Consider the following 14,325-nt stretch of genomic DNA (forward strand, 5'->3'; position numbering starts at 1 on the left):
CATATACATGAGGGTCTCCATTAAGGCTGCATAGACAACCTTAGTTCTGGCATTTCCTAACTTTCAAGTGCTTGACTTTTCTTTTATAGGCAACTTCTGAATTTGTTTGTAAAAGCAAATTCGATTGTGTGTTGCACTAACAATTGCCTCATCAGCCATAATCAGCAGGGTTTTTTGAATTCTGAACCTTTAGACTGCTCTGACTTGAGCTATGGGACCAACTACATTAGGTAGCAGTGGGAAAAGGTTGTTATCTCAGAGGTGGGGAGGGACTGCTGGGTATGGTGTTGGGGAACAAGGGCAAGCTTAGTATGCTTTCTCTCTTCCCCTCCCCCTTCCATGTTCTTGGGAGTTGAGGGATCTCCAGCCCCTTGTGATGACTCCTGTGAGTGAAAGGGTGGTTGGGCTGGTGGTGCCTGGCACTGTCTCTGGGGGTTTTATGGGGAGAAGGGGGACCTTGCCATGGTCCTGCTGCATGTGTGTGATATACCCCAAGATACAATCTGGACTGCTGGATAGCTGTGCCCCCTGAACTATATAGTTTGGTGTGCACTGTGCCCTGTTTTGCTGTGTGAGCTGCCACTCTGCCCACTCACTCCAGCCTCTCACATGCAAGTCACCCCCAGACAAGTACCAGAGTGCTATGCCCAGCCACTCTTGAATTACATAGAGGAGATATAATTTTTTTGGAAAAATTGAAAACTGGCATTGAACTGGACATTTTCCCACAAATTTTTTTTAATTCAATGAAACGACATTTTCTGAAGGGAAAATTTCTCTGAGAGGAAAAAATCTTCATCCCTCTCTAGTTCAGAGTGTGTTCTTGAAGAGAGTGGGGATGAAAAAAGGTTTTTCTCTGTTTTGACTTATTGTTTGTCTGAGTTAATTTATTAGCACTGATTGTTTAATACTCATGGTAGACTGAGTTTGTATTATCCTTCTGCTTTCTGATTGTTGCTGAGTGGACATTATTATAGTAGATTAATTAAATGTCCAGGCTCACTGTTCTGTCAACAACTCCTATCAGGCCTGACAGACTCACTACACCTAACACATTGCTGTTTTAGTATTTATCTATAAAGGATGTCATGTGAGGTATCAAATGAAAGCCAGTGACACACAAGTCATTAACATCAATGTGAAGTGTATGTATTAACACTATATGAGGCATTATGTATACATGAATTAGGCTTTAAAGTCTGTAACCAAACACAGGGAGAAACAGGCTTTGTTCCAGACCGGAGGGAAGGTAATTATCTCTCCATCATCTGTGAATTAAATATTGTGAGACAAAAACTGTGGGAGCTATACTTACATGTAAAGTCAACAGGAAAAAAACAGGTTGATGGCGGGGGCGGGGGAGATGAGCGATGAACTCATTATGGCCCCAGCACACTGGAGAACAAACAGAAAAGGTCTACTGCACTATGACAGGAGATGCAAGGACAACACACTGTTATCCATTTAACTGAGGAACACCCTTGGCAGAAGGGGTGATTTGTGATTGTCTTAGATCCTGCTTTGACTGAAAACCAGCAAGCTCTGCAGAAAGACTTTGAGGGTGAAAAACTTCTTTAAACAAGGGTTGTATCTTGTTAAAGGTAAGTTTTAGTCTCTACAAAGTGTTATACTTTTGTTTTATTTGTAACTATTTCTGTTTCCATGATTCTTACTCAATACTCACTTGAATCTGTGAATCTTCGTTAACAAACTTATATTTGTTTTCACTACGAATAGTTTCCAGTGTTGTGTTGCTATAAAAGACCTGATCCTCAGTTGTAATCTTCCAGCCGGGTGTACTGTCTCTTTGGGGTGGCTTACCTGATAACTACTGTGTGTGCCCAATGATAGGGCTAGACCAGAGCTGGGCAAACTTTTTGGCCCGAAGGCCACATCTGGTTTAGAAATTGTATGGCGGGCCATGAGTGCTCATGAAATTGGGGTTGGGGTGTGGGGGGGAGTGAGGGCTCTGGCTGGGTGTGCAGGCTCTGGGGTGGGGCTAGGGATGAGGGGTTTGGGGTGTAGGAGGATGCTCCAGGCTGGGTCTGAGGGGTTTGGAGGGCGGGAGGAGGATCAGGGATGGGGCAGGGGGGGTGGGGTGCAGGGTAGTGATGGGGGATGGCTCAGGGGTGCAGGGTCGGCGTGGTGCTTGTCTCAAGCGACTCCTGGAAGCAGCGGTATATTCCCCCATCTGCAGGCACTGCCCCTGCAGCTCCCATTGGCGCTCTGGGGACAGTGCTTGGGGCAGGGGCAGCGTGCGGAGCGGAACCCTGTGGCTGCCCCTACGTGTAGGAGCCGGAGTGGGGACATGCTGCTGCTTCCGGGAGCTTCGCGGAGCAGCCCCTGACCCTGCTTCCTGTCTGGAGCGCCGGAGCTGGGCAAGCCCTAGACCTCACTCCCTAGTGGGAGCGCAAGGGCCAGATTAAAATGCCTGGTGGGCCAGAAGCAGCCAATGGGCTGTTCTTTGCCCACCCCTGGGCAGGGCCAGCTCTACCATTTTTGCCACCCCAAGCAAAAATAAATAAATAAATAATAAAAAGGCCGCCTGAACTGCCGAAGCAAAAAAACCAACCAACCAAACAAAAAAAACCACCCGGACTGTGCTGCCCCAAGAATGGACAGAATGCCGCTCCTTTGCATGTGCCGCCCCCAGGCACGTGCTTCCGCCACTGGTGCCTGGAGCCGGCCCTGCCCCTGGGCTAGACACTTCAGGGGGAGGGTTCTGGGGAGTCAGGAACTGAGGTACACCCAGGTTAACCTGCAAGGCAAAGCAAGGGCTGGCAGAGTTTCAGGGAGCTTGTTTGGGTCATGTCAATTTACCATCAGCAAGTCTCTCTCACTGAGGCACAGAGTTAAAACGATGACCCATGGTTCTGGACACCTTGAAAAAGTGTCACATGCTCTTGTTTGGTTCCTTTTTGGCTAACAAAGAAAATAAACACCTTGTTAGCACAAGCACAGTGTGATGACCTGTTCTTTGGACTTCCCTACTTTAGTTATCTTAAATCAGAACTTCTATGGCACTGTAACTTTAAATGAGAAAATTGATCTCTCAGAGTTTAATTTAACTCCAGAGTTTAATCAGTCTACTCTGTCAATCACATATTGTGCAGCAAGCTCCTTAATGCAGGCCTGGTCCCGATCTCTTTAAGATAGGGATTACTGACAGAATGAATCGTAACTCACTGAGACTTTAAAATTAAACTAATTAAAAATGTAAGCAAGGCAAGTTGTCCACTTCTTTCAAAGCAGCCTTAATTGGCCTTACTTTTTTTTCAACTTAAGGCAGCAGATCAATAAAATGTAGAAGTAAGTTAGGCTGTGTCCTCTTAAACTATTGTACTCAGGTATCTGATTGCCTGGAATAGCTTTTCTGATGGTGAAGTGAGGCTTCTGTCCATACGCTGCAGATTGGGTGAAGGTTTGCTTACACATGGGTGCTACAGACTCCAGTAGCTCTAAAGTTTCCAAGTTAAATCCCACTTGAGAACTCTCTATGTGGGTGGAATCAGAGAACAGAGAGGCTATTTGTGGTATAATCAGGTCAGTGCAGCCCTGGCACGTGCACAACAGTTCTGTAAAATTAACCCTACTTTAAAGTGGCTTTTAAATTACACAAATAATTGCCCTAACTGTGAAAGTGTCTTTTCTAAACAATAATTTACCTTAATGTGCAGGGACAAACAGCTTCTGAACGGTCTGTGCAATCTCTAGCATACACTTCCCACCACTATGATAGTACTTCAAAGCAGGGTCACGTTTCACAGGTCTTGCATCTAGTGTGGTCACTTATAACTGAACAAAGGGCGTGAAAAACGATCCCATGTCATTTTGGCAGCATGTTATACCCACCTTGTGCTCAATGGACCTCATTTGTCAGAGCACCTTAGCTGAGTTTAGTGCAGGATCCATGGAGAAGAGAGCAAAGCCGGCTTTTTGCTACCTTCATTCTTCCTCTGTTCTTGGGCTGGCCCAAGGCCAGTCTAGACTCCAGTGCAAATCAGAGCATGCTCAGGGCTGACCTATCTACCCAGACTCCAAAGGGCTGTTACAGAAGCCAGGAATGCCCAGTCTCCAGACAAACAAAACCTGTTGTACTTTTTCTTAGACAAGAAGGAAATGATGCAAAGAATGGAATAGAAAGTTCTGCTCATATCTCCCAGTGCCTGCATTCTGCAGCTTTGCCTGGTAATTCATATTAACAGAGCTCCAATCGGACCATTTTCCCCTGTCAGACCCTGATTTCAGCCACACCTCTTTCCCCAAGCAGTGTGGGGTATCTGAGGTTTAAGCACATGACTGTGGTGTTTCTTTTTTTCAAATGTGCATTTGTTATAGGACATTCAGATGAATTAAATGAGAAGCATAAAGACAAACTTTTAAAAAGTAAAGTACTACAGACATCCAGTTCCTGCTAGATTCTAAAATCTAGCGGTATTAGCTGCTAAATGGCGTGTTCAGCTCTTAGCTGATAGCCAGAACTGAATCTGATCAGAGTTCCAACCCCTATGCCAGTGCTAGCTGCAGTTTCTCTCTCCGTTTCAATGGAAGCTGATGTTGGCTCAGCAGAAACATGGTGCCACTGCCAGTGAGTTTTAAAACCAGATAGTTTAAATCAGTGACCTTGCTCATTTCCATGGAATGCCAGCCCAAATGAGAGGTCCCTCTCTCTTGTTAATTGCAGCCATTGAGGCTGATGGCTGGGTTCTTTACTGCAGGTATCATTTTGCAATAGTACCTGAGATCTCTGAGATCTTTGTTGCCTCTTTTTAACGATGACAGGAGTATGAGAGAAACAACTCTCTCTACTATAATTTCCCCTTTGAGTATGCAAAATAATTTTAGGGAGGACAAATTTGATGTGTGGTTATACTGGGTACCTGCAGTCAGATTCAGCCTTACATAAATCTAGATTGTCACCCTTCTTATTTTACTCTGAATTATCTCATTGAAATCAATAAGCCACCTCAAGGAAAAAGGTCCCACTCAACATATGGGTAGAATCTGGCCCGTAATGTCTAGCTTATATATATATATATATATATATATATATATATAAAGCTAGAAGGCTTGAACATAAGAACGTCCATACTGGGTCAGGCCAAATGTCCATCTAGCCCAGTATCCTGTCTTTTGACAGTGGCCAGTGACAGGTGCCCCAGAGGGAATGAACAGAACAGATAGTCATCAAGGGTCGACCATTCCCAGCTTCTGGCAAACAGAGGCTAGGGACACCATCCCTGTCCATCCTGGCTAATAGCCACTGTTGGACCTATCCTCCATGAACTTATCTAGTTCTTTTTTGAACACTGTTATATATTTAAAGACGAATCAAAGTCTCTGTTCCCTCATATATGAAAGGTGGGGGGTGGGGAGCTAAGTCTTGCAGGCTTAATTTACATATATTTCACCCCGATGCCATTCTATAAAGCATTTTATATTGTATTTTTTGGAGTTTGTGCTCTTTTTCTAGAAATATTAAATGATGCATATAAATGTATTTGTGAAAGATTCAGCCTGGGAAAAGAGGGTCACATGCTCAGCTGACAGGTAGTAGACTCTTACTGGGTAATGAGCCCAAAATCAAACAGAGCACAGAGTGTCTGAGAGCATGACTCTGTCTGGAGGCTTTGCTTTGCTCTGGCTTCCCTGCCCAGAGATTCTGGATCCTGTTTGGAGATGACTTTGTGGAATTGGATCTAGTAGCAGTGGATCTGACACTGGAACTGGATGGGGCACTAGCTAGTTAGTGGCTTTGACGTCTTTGGATGAGAATCTGGCAGTAGCAAGTCTGGTAGCACTGATTTTGTGGAACCAGCCCTGGAAAGTTGTAGAACAGAATGGGATCTGGTGGTGTGAACTTCACAGGAAGAGGCTGAGGAGCGCTATCTCCTGGCAGTCTCTTGCCTGCCATTGAGTCTAATTGGCTTTGTGAATGAGGCTTAGGGGGACTGGGGACTGTTTTGAGAGACAGTGTGGCCTCATAGACAAAGCAGTGGGCTTGGACTCAGGAGACTGGGATACTATTCCTTTGTCTGTCACTGCTGACTCTGAGTAAATCATTTCACCTGCTCCATGCCTCAGTTGCCCCATCTGTAAAATGGAGATCATGATACCAACCTCCTTAAGTGCTTTGAGACCTATTGGTGAAAAAACACTATATAAAAGCTAGGTGGTATTAAATATTTACAGTTCTGGGCCCCAACAAGCCAGGCAATTAATAACTGGGACTGTGCAATCACCATACCACTTGTACTGTTCGGGTTTTAACAATATCATTTTACTATGTAAATAAATGCTTATCTTCACCCCTCCCCAAATTAAAAAAAAAACACCAAACCCCCCCCCCCCCATGCTATTTCTGGTTTCCTGTTCCCAAGGATTCCAGACTGTTTGTTGGCAGGGAAGAACCACTAATGAAGATGACCAGGGGATTTAGGGTTCTTAAAACCTGAGAGTAGATAAGGTCTGAGATGGGGACTGAAGCCAGTTCTATGACCTGTGTTATACTGAAGGCCAGATGGTCACAATGGTTCCTTCTACGGATTTTATTTATTTTGGACATCATTTGAAACTGGCCTTTACTGCTAGTGATACCTGGCAGAAGGGTTACATGTATGCAAGAGCACTATTGCATTACAAAGGTTAAACTTTCGATATGTGGCTTTAAAAAAAATTCCTCAGTTGAGGATCACTTTAACCTGGACAATCTTTAGCTAGCTAATATAGGACATTAGTTCCCCTCTGAAATAAAAGGTGACTTCCTATTGAATGGGAGTTAGTGTTCCTAGTTCCCTTTTCATGTTGGGTCCTTGTTCTGGTGGCGTAGAAGCATATGTGTAAAGGTGAAACAGGTAAAAGCACAAAATGGAACCAGAAAAACCCTCACTGTTCATCAGGCCTATTTGTCCAAACTGCAAATATTCTAAACTTTAGAATTAATGTAATAAAGGTCGTAGGAGCTTGTACCACGTGTGTGCTTTTCCTTGTCTCCTAGATAACATCTGAGCTTTTACACAAAATGCCTTGGTGATTTAATCAGGCTTCTCATTCTGTGAAATGTCATTTGCTGTGAAAAGGAAAAAAAGAAAAAGCAAAACAGATGAAAAGATGTACATTGTGTCAAAATAAAAGTATCTACATTAAGTTGAACAACTCTGTTCCTTATACTGCTGGTTTTCCCAATTAAATTGGAGAAGCTCATAGATCCATAGATTTGAAGGCCAGAAAGGACCATTGTGACCATCTAGTCTCACTTCCTATATAACACAGTGCATGGAAAGTCCCCGAAATAATTCTGTGACGGACTTCCCCAGGGTGCAATCTGCAACTAGGGTACTGCTGAGCCCTCTGGCATACCTGTCTGGGCCCCCTCTCACATTGTGAGGCTGTGACAAGCTGCAGTCCTCTCCAGGTCTTGCACTTACACAGCCATACACAAGTTGGGACACACTCAGCTGCAGTTACATGAGTGCTTTCGCCAGCCCCTCATAAACAAACAATCGAGAGTTCCCTCCCAGCTCTCCATCTTAGGACCCCAGAACTGTGCCATCTTGCCCTAGTCAGAAGCCTGACCAATGTAAGTTATTACTCAGTCCACCCCTCCCTCAGTGTGGAGAGAACAATGCACCAGCCCCTGTTCCTGAGCAGATTTCCCTTTGCATTTCAAACACCACACTGTTTTAGGTAAAAAAATATAAAACAGATGTATTAACTACAGAAAGATAGATTTTTAAGTGATTATAAGTAATAGCGTACAGACAGGGGCGGCTCTACAAATTTGGCCGCCCCAAGCAGTCATGCGCGGGAGGCGCCCCGGAGCCGCGGGAGCAGCGGACCTCCCGCGGGCATGACTGCGGAGGGTCCGCTGGTCGCGCGGCTCGGCTGGACCTCCCGCAGCTGCGGGCGGTTCGCTGGTCCGGCGGCTCTGGTTGAGCTGCCGCAGGCATGCCTGCGGGAGGTCCAGCCGAGCCGCGGGACCAGCGAACCGTCCGCACTCATGCCTGCGGCAGGTCCGCTGCTCCCGGGGCTCCGGTGGACCTCCCGCAGGCATGACTGCGGCAGGTCCGCCGGCCCAGCCTGCCACCCCCCCGGGAAAGGGCCGCCCCAGGCGGGTGCTTGCCCCGCTGGGCTCTGGAGCCGGCCCTGCGTACAGATCAAAGTTGGTTACATAAGAAATAAAATCACAATTTAAATTCTATTAACTAAACAGGATTTGAATCATGCAGTGTCTCATCCTGATGGTGCAAAGATCCAACAATCTTCCATACACAGGCTAGAAATCCCTTCAGCCTGGGACCACCTCCCTGGTTCAGTCTTTGTTCCTCAGGTGTTTCCAGATGTTGAGTTGTAGGGGGAGTGAGGCCAAGTGATGATGTCACGTCCCCCTTTTATAGTTTCTTCCATGTGGAGGAAACTTTATTGTTCCAAGCAAAGTCCCCAGCACAGTTTGTGGAAAAGTACAGGCACAAGATGAAGTCCAGTATCTCAAGATCTAGTCAATGCCCTTCCATGCTTCGATGAGTCATAGCAGCCATTATTCATATACTGGCTGAAGCATCCAGAGGAAAGCCCACCAGGTGAGGCTAAGCTTCTTCTAAGGCCTATTGTTCTTAATGGGCCATTACCTTGAATGGTTCATCCACAATGTGCTGGCTAGACTGGATGTACATGACCTTGTGGGTGTCACCGCAGAAGCAAACACATTTGAAATACTGGTACATAGTCAATAGTCATAGCTTCAGATACAATGACGGCACATACAAGCCAACGTGATATTAATGTTCAACAGATCAGGATTTTTAAAGTTATACCTTACACGGCATACTTTTCACAAAACATATAATTATATCACCATGGTAAACATAGGGGTGTCAGGGTGTTGCGTCGGGGTACAGAATATCACAAATTCCTACCGTGTATCTTTTAGAAAAACATCCAAATTTGATTTAAAAATGGCTAGTGATGGAGAATCCACCACAAACCTCAGTAAACTGTTCCAGTAGATTAGATTTTAACTTCTGCTTTATATTCATTACTATCAACTTCCCTTTTCTTGCATTTATTATTAATATTAATTAATATTAATTTTTATTTTTGTATTGCTGCCTGCACTTCCACTGTAAACCAGGTCGTTTTTCTTTAAACCAGTATGGTCTTCTTCTTGATTGTGGGGTTTTAGGCATCTGTTAAAGTGTTCTTAACAATTCACAATTATCATTCACATTTTTTCTGATGAAATCATAGAAGATTAGGTTTGGAAGAGACCTCAGGAGGTCATCTAGTCTAACCCCCTGCTTAAAGCAGGACAACCCCAACTAAATCATGCCAGCCAGGGCTTTGTCAGGCCTGGCCTTAAAAACCTCTAAGGATGGAGATTCCACCAGCTCCCTAGGTAACACATTCCAGTGCTTCACCACCCTCCTAGTGAAATAGTTTTTCCGAATATCCAACCTAGACCTCACGCGCTGCAACTTGAAACCATTGCTCCTTGTTCTGTCATCTGCCGCCACTGAGAACAGCTTAGCTTCATCCTCTTTCGAACCCCGCTTCAGGTAGTTGAAGGCTGCTATCAAATCCCCCCACTCTTCTCCTCTGAAGGCTAAATAAGCCTAGTTCCATCAGCTTCTCCTCATAAGTCATGTGCCCCAGCCCCCTAATCATCTTTGTTGCCCTCCACTGGACTCTCTCCAATTTGTCCACATCCTTTCTGTAGTGGGGGGCCCAAAATTGGACACAATACTCCAGATATGGCCTCATCAGTGCTGAATAGAGGGGCAATACTGCTGGCAATACTCCTACTAATGCAGCCCAATATGCCGTTAGCCTTCTTGGCAACAAGGGCACACTGTTGAATCATATCCAGCTTCTCATCCACTGTAATCCCCAAGTCCTTTTCTGCAGAACTGTTGCTTAGCTAGTCGGTCCCCATCCTATAGCAGTGCATGGGATTCTTCCGTCCTAACTGCAGGAATCTGCACTTGTCCTTGTTGAACCTCATCAGATTTCTTTTAGCATGATCCTCCAATTTGTCTAGATCACTTCGGACCCGACTCCTACCCTCCAGTGTATTTACCACTTCTCCTAGTTTAGTGTCATCTGCAAACTTGCTGAGGGTGCAGTCCACACCATCATCTAGATCATTAATGAAGATATTGAACAAAACTTGCCTCACTTCTTGTAAGGTTCCTTTTTGTGTTTAAATACACCAAAGATTTCTCCGTTAAGCCAAATTCTTCCTCTTAGCTGATTTGGCTCATAATTGTTTTCAGGTTTGTGAAAATGGCCCTTTAAAGCACCAGGGTTGAGTGTATATATTTTACTGGTTGGGACTTCATTGTGTTTGCAGATTATAAATGTGATCAAGTCATGATCACTTGTACCTAAGCTACCATTAATTTTTATTTTTGTGACCTCTTCATCTGTCAAGCCAAACTCTCATATAGAATCCATTCATGTTGGATGCAACACTTTTTGAGTTAGGAAATGCTCATCTATAATATTTAGAAATTCCAAGCATGTTTTAATACTGGCAACATGAGACCTGCAGCATACATCACTGTCTTCCATAATCACAGAACTTTCCCCCTCTACACATTGTAGATAGTGTAAGGAGCTGCTCATCCTATTCCCTAATGTGTGATTTGATGGTCTGTCATCAACCATCAACTAGTGCCCCATCTTGTGCCTTCTTTGTTAGGACATTGATCCATAAGCATGCAAGATTGTTTTCTTCCAAGTTATCAGTGACTCTGAAACTATTAATGACATTTTTGACATGGAGTGCCACTCCCCCACCCCTCATGCCCACTCAATCCTTAATGCATAGATTATGACTGTTGATTTTAACATTCAAATCATGCAGATCATCCCACTGGTTTTCAGTAATACCAACTAGATTGATTTTGTACTCATAAATGGGCAATACTCATTCCTTTTGTTTGTTACCCCGGCTTCTAGCATTGATGTATAGGGAATTAAAGAATTTCTTGTCTTCATGTCCTGTGGTTCCTTGATTAATTTTTTCACCATCTCAGTTTTGTGCTAAATGAATGCTCATATATTCCCTCTTTTTACCCTCCCTTTAAGCTATTTGTTTAATGGTCTCCTGACTACTCTAGCCAGCCTGTCCCCAAGCAGATTGGTTCCCCTTCTATTGAGGTGGAGGCCATTCATACTGTGCAGCCATCACTCCCCAAAGATGGACCACAGAAGGTCCAACTACAAAACCAGTTTCTCCTCTCTTGGTTTTCACACCTCAGCTGCTAGAAGAGGGCCTCATCCTCCCTGATTGAACTAACCTCGTTATGTCTAGCCTGCTTCTTGCTTGCTTATATATACCTGCTCCTGGAAATTTCCACTACATGCATCCGACGAAGTGGGTATTCACCCACGAAAGCTCATGCTCCCAAACGTCTGTTAGTCTATAAGGTGCCACAAGACACTCTGCTGCTTTTACAGATCCAGACTAACATGGCTACCCCTCTGATACTTGACACAGAAGGTGGATCAGTGATCCACAGAATCAAAACCTCTGGCCTATATTACTTACCAAGCCAGCAGTCCACTTACAGAAGTGATTTAGTGGAGAATCCCTTTCGGGATTATTTGCATGAGTAAAACCAAATCCTGCTTGCCTTAGATGATACCAGGCTGTTGGGATTCATGCTGTGCATAGTATTTTCGTTGTTCATTTGTAGACAATCCATGTTTTCCTTGTTTAACTTCTGAGTTTTACTGACTTAAATTATTCCATGTAAAAAGATTTCAAGACGACTTGAAGAATAATTAGGAAGGTGTCTGTGTTGGCCTTGCATATGCCAACTTTTTATGGGCTCCTTAGGGAAGACTTATGTCAAGTCTCTGCACTTAGTATCAATTTATTGTTGCTTGTTCCATCCTCCATGACTCTCCTGTCTTACCTGCCCAAAGCACAGCAGCTAAAATAATTTTTCTCTCCCCTGGCCCCTCTCTAACCTATTCACTGTCTTCTGCTGCTTTCCATGTAGAGTTCAAATTACTGGTCCTCACTGCCCTGTCTGATATTCTCATTTCCTGACATTTCTTGCCTCATGCTCTGTCTTGTTCTCATCTTGTTCCCTCTGTCTGCTCATGCTTGCACCTTTCTACCTCTTGTCACACTACTCCCTATGCCTGGAATGATATTCCCCTTCCTGTGCCAGACATCCTCGCTTTCCTCCTTCTTGTTGACTTCTTTTGGCTTTCTTTCCAGCATGGACTGTCACTCCTCCACTATTGCTCTCAGTCTCTATGGGAAAAATATCAGCACTTATATGATTCATGTGGCTTACTATTTTTGATCTACGTTATTCCTTCCCCTGTTTCTTCCTGTGTAATTTAGGCCCTGATTGGGTACAGTAGATGCCACTTATTAGCAACCCCTTTGTTGACAGCAAAAACTGGCCATTATCTGGCACTTGCCAATAAGCAGAAGGCAGGTTTGCAAGGCTGCAGCCAGGGAAGGAAGCACTGGGATGAGCGTTCCCTGGCTGCAGCCTTGCACCTGTGTGTGGGCAGGGACGCAGTGAGGAGGAGAGCTGCAGCCCAGATGCTGGGACTTCCGATGGGGAGAGGGGGCGCTGGGAGTGCTGGAGGCCCACGGAGTTGCACGGTAGCTTTCCTTGCACTCTCCAGAGGGTTGGGGTTCAAAACACCCCAGCACTTCCTACCCTGTGTGCAGTGCCCCAGCAGGGCACAGCCCAGAGAAGTACTGTGCAGCTCTGGCATCTAGGCAGCAGCGCCCCCCCTCCTACTTATGGCCTTACCCATATCCCGCCCCCCTCCCATACCAGCCAGCAGTCCCTTGTCTTATGTGCGCAGGCAGGTTTGTGAGGATGCGGCCCCAGCAGAAAACAGTGGGACATGCTGAGCACCAGCTGCAGGTTGGCTGGGGCATGTCTCATCACTTCCTTCCCTGGCTGCAGCCCTGCAAACTTGCCTGCACTTGGGGACTTTCTTCCCCCCCACCAAAAAAAAAAAGTTGTTAACAAGCAGCACGCCATTGCCAATATCCAAATCGCATTAACATTAAAGTCAATGGGACAGGATTGGTTCCTGGCACAATGTTCCTATTAACAGGCTGCTTTTTCTCTGCCCCCTGCCAGTGGGCTTGAGCCTGACCGCTTGGTATTGCTTGGCCCCAGCCAGAGGGCTGACTACAGACTCAGTACTGACTTACAGTACTGTTGATTGGCTCTCAGTCGTTAGGTAGCGTAATGAGGTGGAGTGGCCTCCCTCTGATGCAGACAGGGAGGAACCACGCCAAGCCACAACATGGGGGTTGCTATTAAGTGGAGTCTACTGTAAGTTTACCTTTTTGGGGAGATCCTGGTCCCTGTGAAGAGTCTCAGTGAAGTCACTGAGGCACCACATGGGCACTAAGAGCCACTTGTACCAATCTAATTAGAGGATAGAGACCTATGGTCCTGATTCAGCAAAGCACTTGAGCATGTACTTAAATCCCATTGCCTCAAGCTTAAAATTAATTATGTGCTTAAATGGCTGCCTGACTTGGGACCTTAGATTGTAAACTTTCTGCCCATGGACCATGCCAATCCTAAAACTTTTCTCAGGTGCATGCCTAGTTTTATCATTACATTTAGTTGTTTGCCCATCTGTGTTCCTTTTTTTTAGAAGGGTGTTGTTTCAAAACCTCAAGTACTAAACACAGCACCCATTGGCTCTATATACTTAGACTGGGATTTTCAAAGATGCCTAAGGGAACTGAATTTCAAAGAGATTCAGATGCCAATTCTCTTTGAAAATCCCAATGTTAGCTGACAAAAGTTATTGTGGGCTTTTTTAGATATTAAAGTTGCTTAGAGTAGTAAGAGTCTGTCAGCTACCTCCTACAGAGAACCTATAATGAGGAATAATATGCATTGTGACCATTTGCTTTCTATCCTAAAAAGTTCACTAGGTTCTCAATTACAAGAGTTTTCATTGATAAAGCTGACCGCTATCTGAAGATGGATGTACTGTGTAAAATAACTTTGGCTAAGGGTATATGATATAATTCTGATTAAAATTTACCATAAAAGAGAGAGAGAAAGCTGATGCATTGAGCAGCAAAAGTAAGATTGAGAATGCATCCCTTTTGTTAAGACCTTCCCTATTTGTTACAATAGTCCAGTGCTTGTATATATTATCTTAATATCTTTGTATCTTGATGACAAGTTAGCGTTGTTCAAGGAATCACCTATTCTTTTGCAAAAAATTAATGATGTCTTTGGGCACAGAGCTTCTTTATTGCACAGAGAAAGTTTTTGTCAAATTCCACATCTGGATTTTTCTAATGTGACAATT

The 14,325-nt window shown here is 44.6% G+C and overlaps 1 long non-coding RNA gene across 1 annotated transcript in view; it reads left to right on the forward strand.

The window, feature by feature from the left end:
• The first annotated feature begins 1,506 nt into the window (after positions 1–1,506).
• LOC123362883 overlaps positions 1,507–14,325 on the forward strand; it is a 29,664-nt gene continuing 16,845 nt past the window's right edge. Inside the window, exon 1 of the long non-coding RNA XR_006576619.1 lies at positions 1,507–1,601. This is a non-coding gene — a long non-coding RNA (uncharacterized LOC123362883). The remainder of the gene's footprint in view (positions 1,602–14,325) is intronic.

This window comes from Mauremys mutica, chromosome 2 (assembly GCF_020497125.1).
Source record: "Mauremys mutica isolate MM-2020 ecotype Southern chromosome 2, ASM2049712v1, whole genome shotgun sequence".
NCBI classification, from domain to species: domain Eukaryota; kingdom Metazoa; phylum Chordata; order Testudines; family Geoemydidae; genus Mauremys; species Mauremys mutica.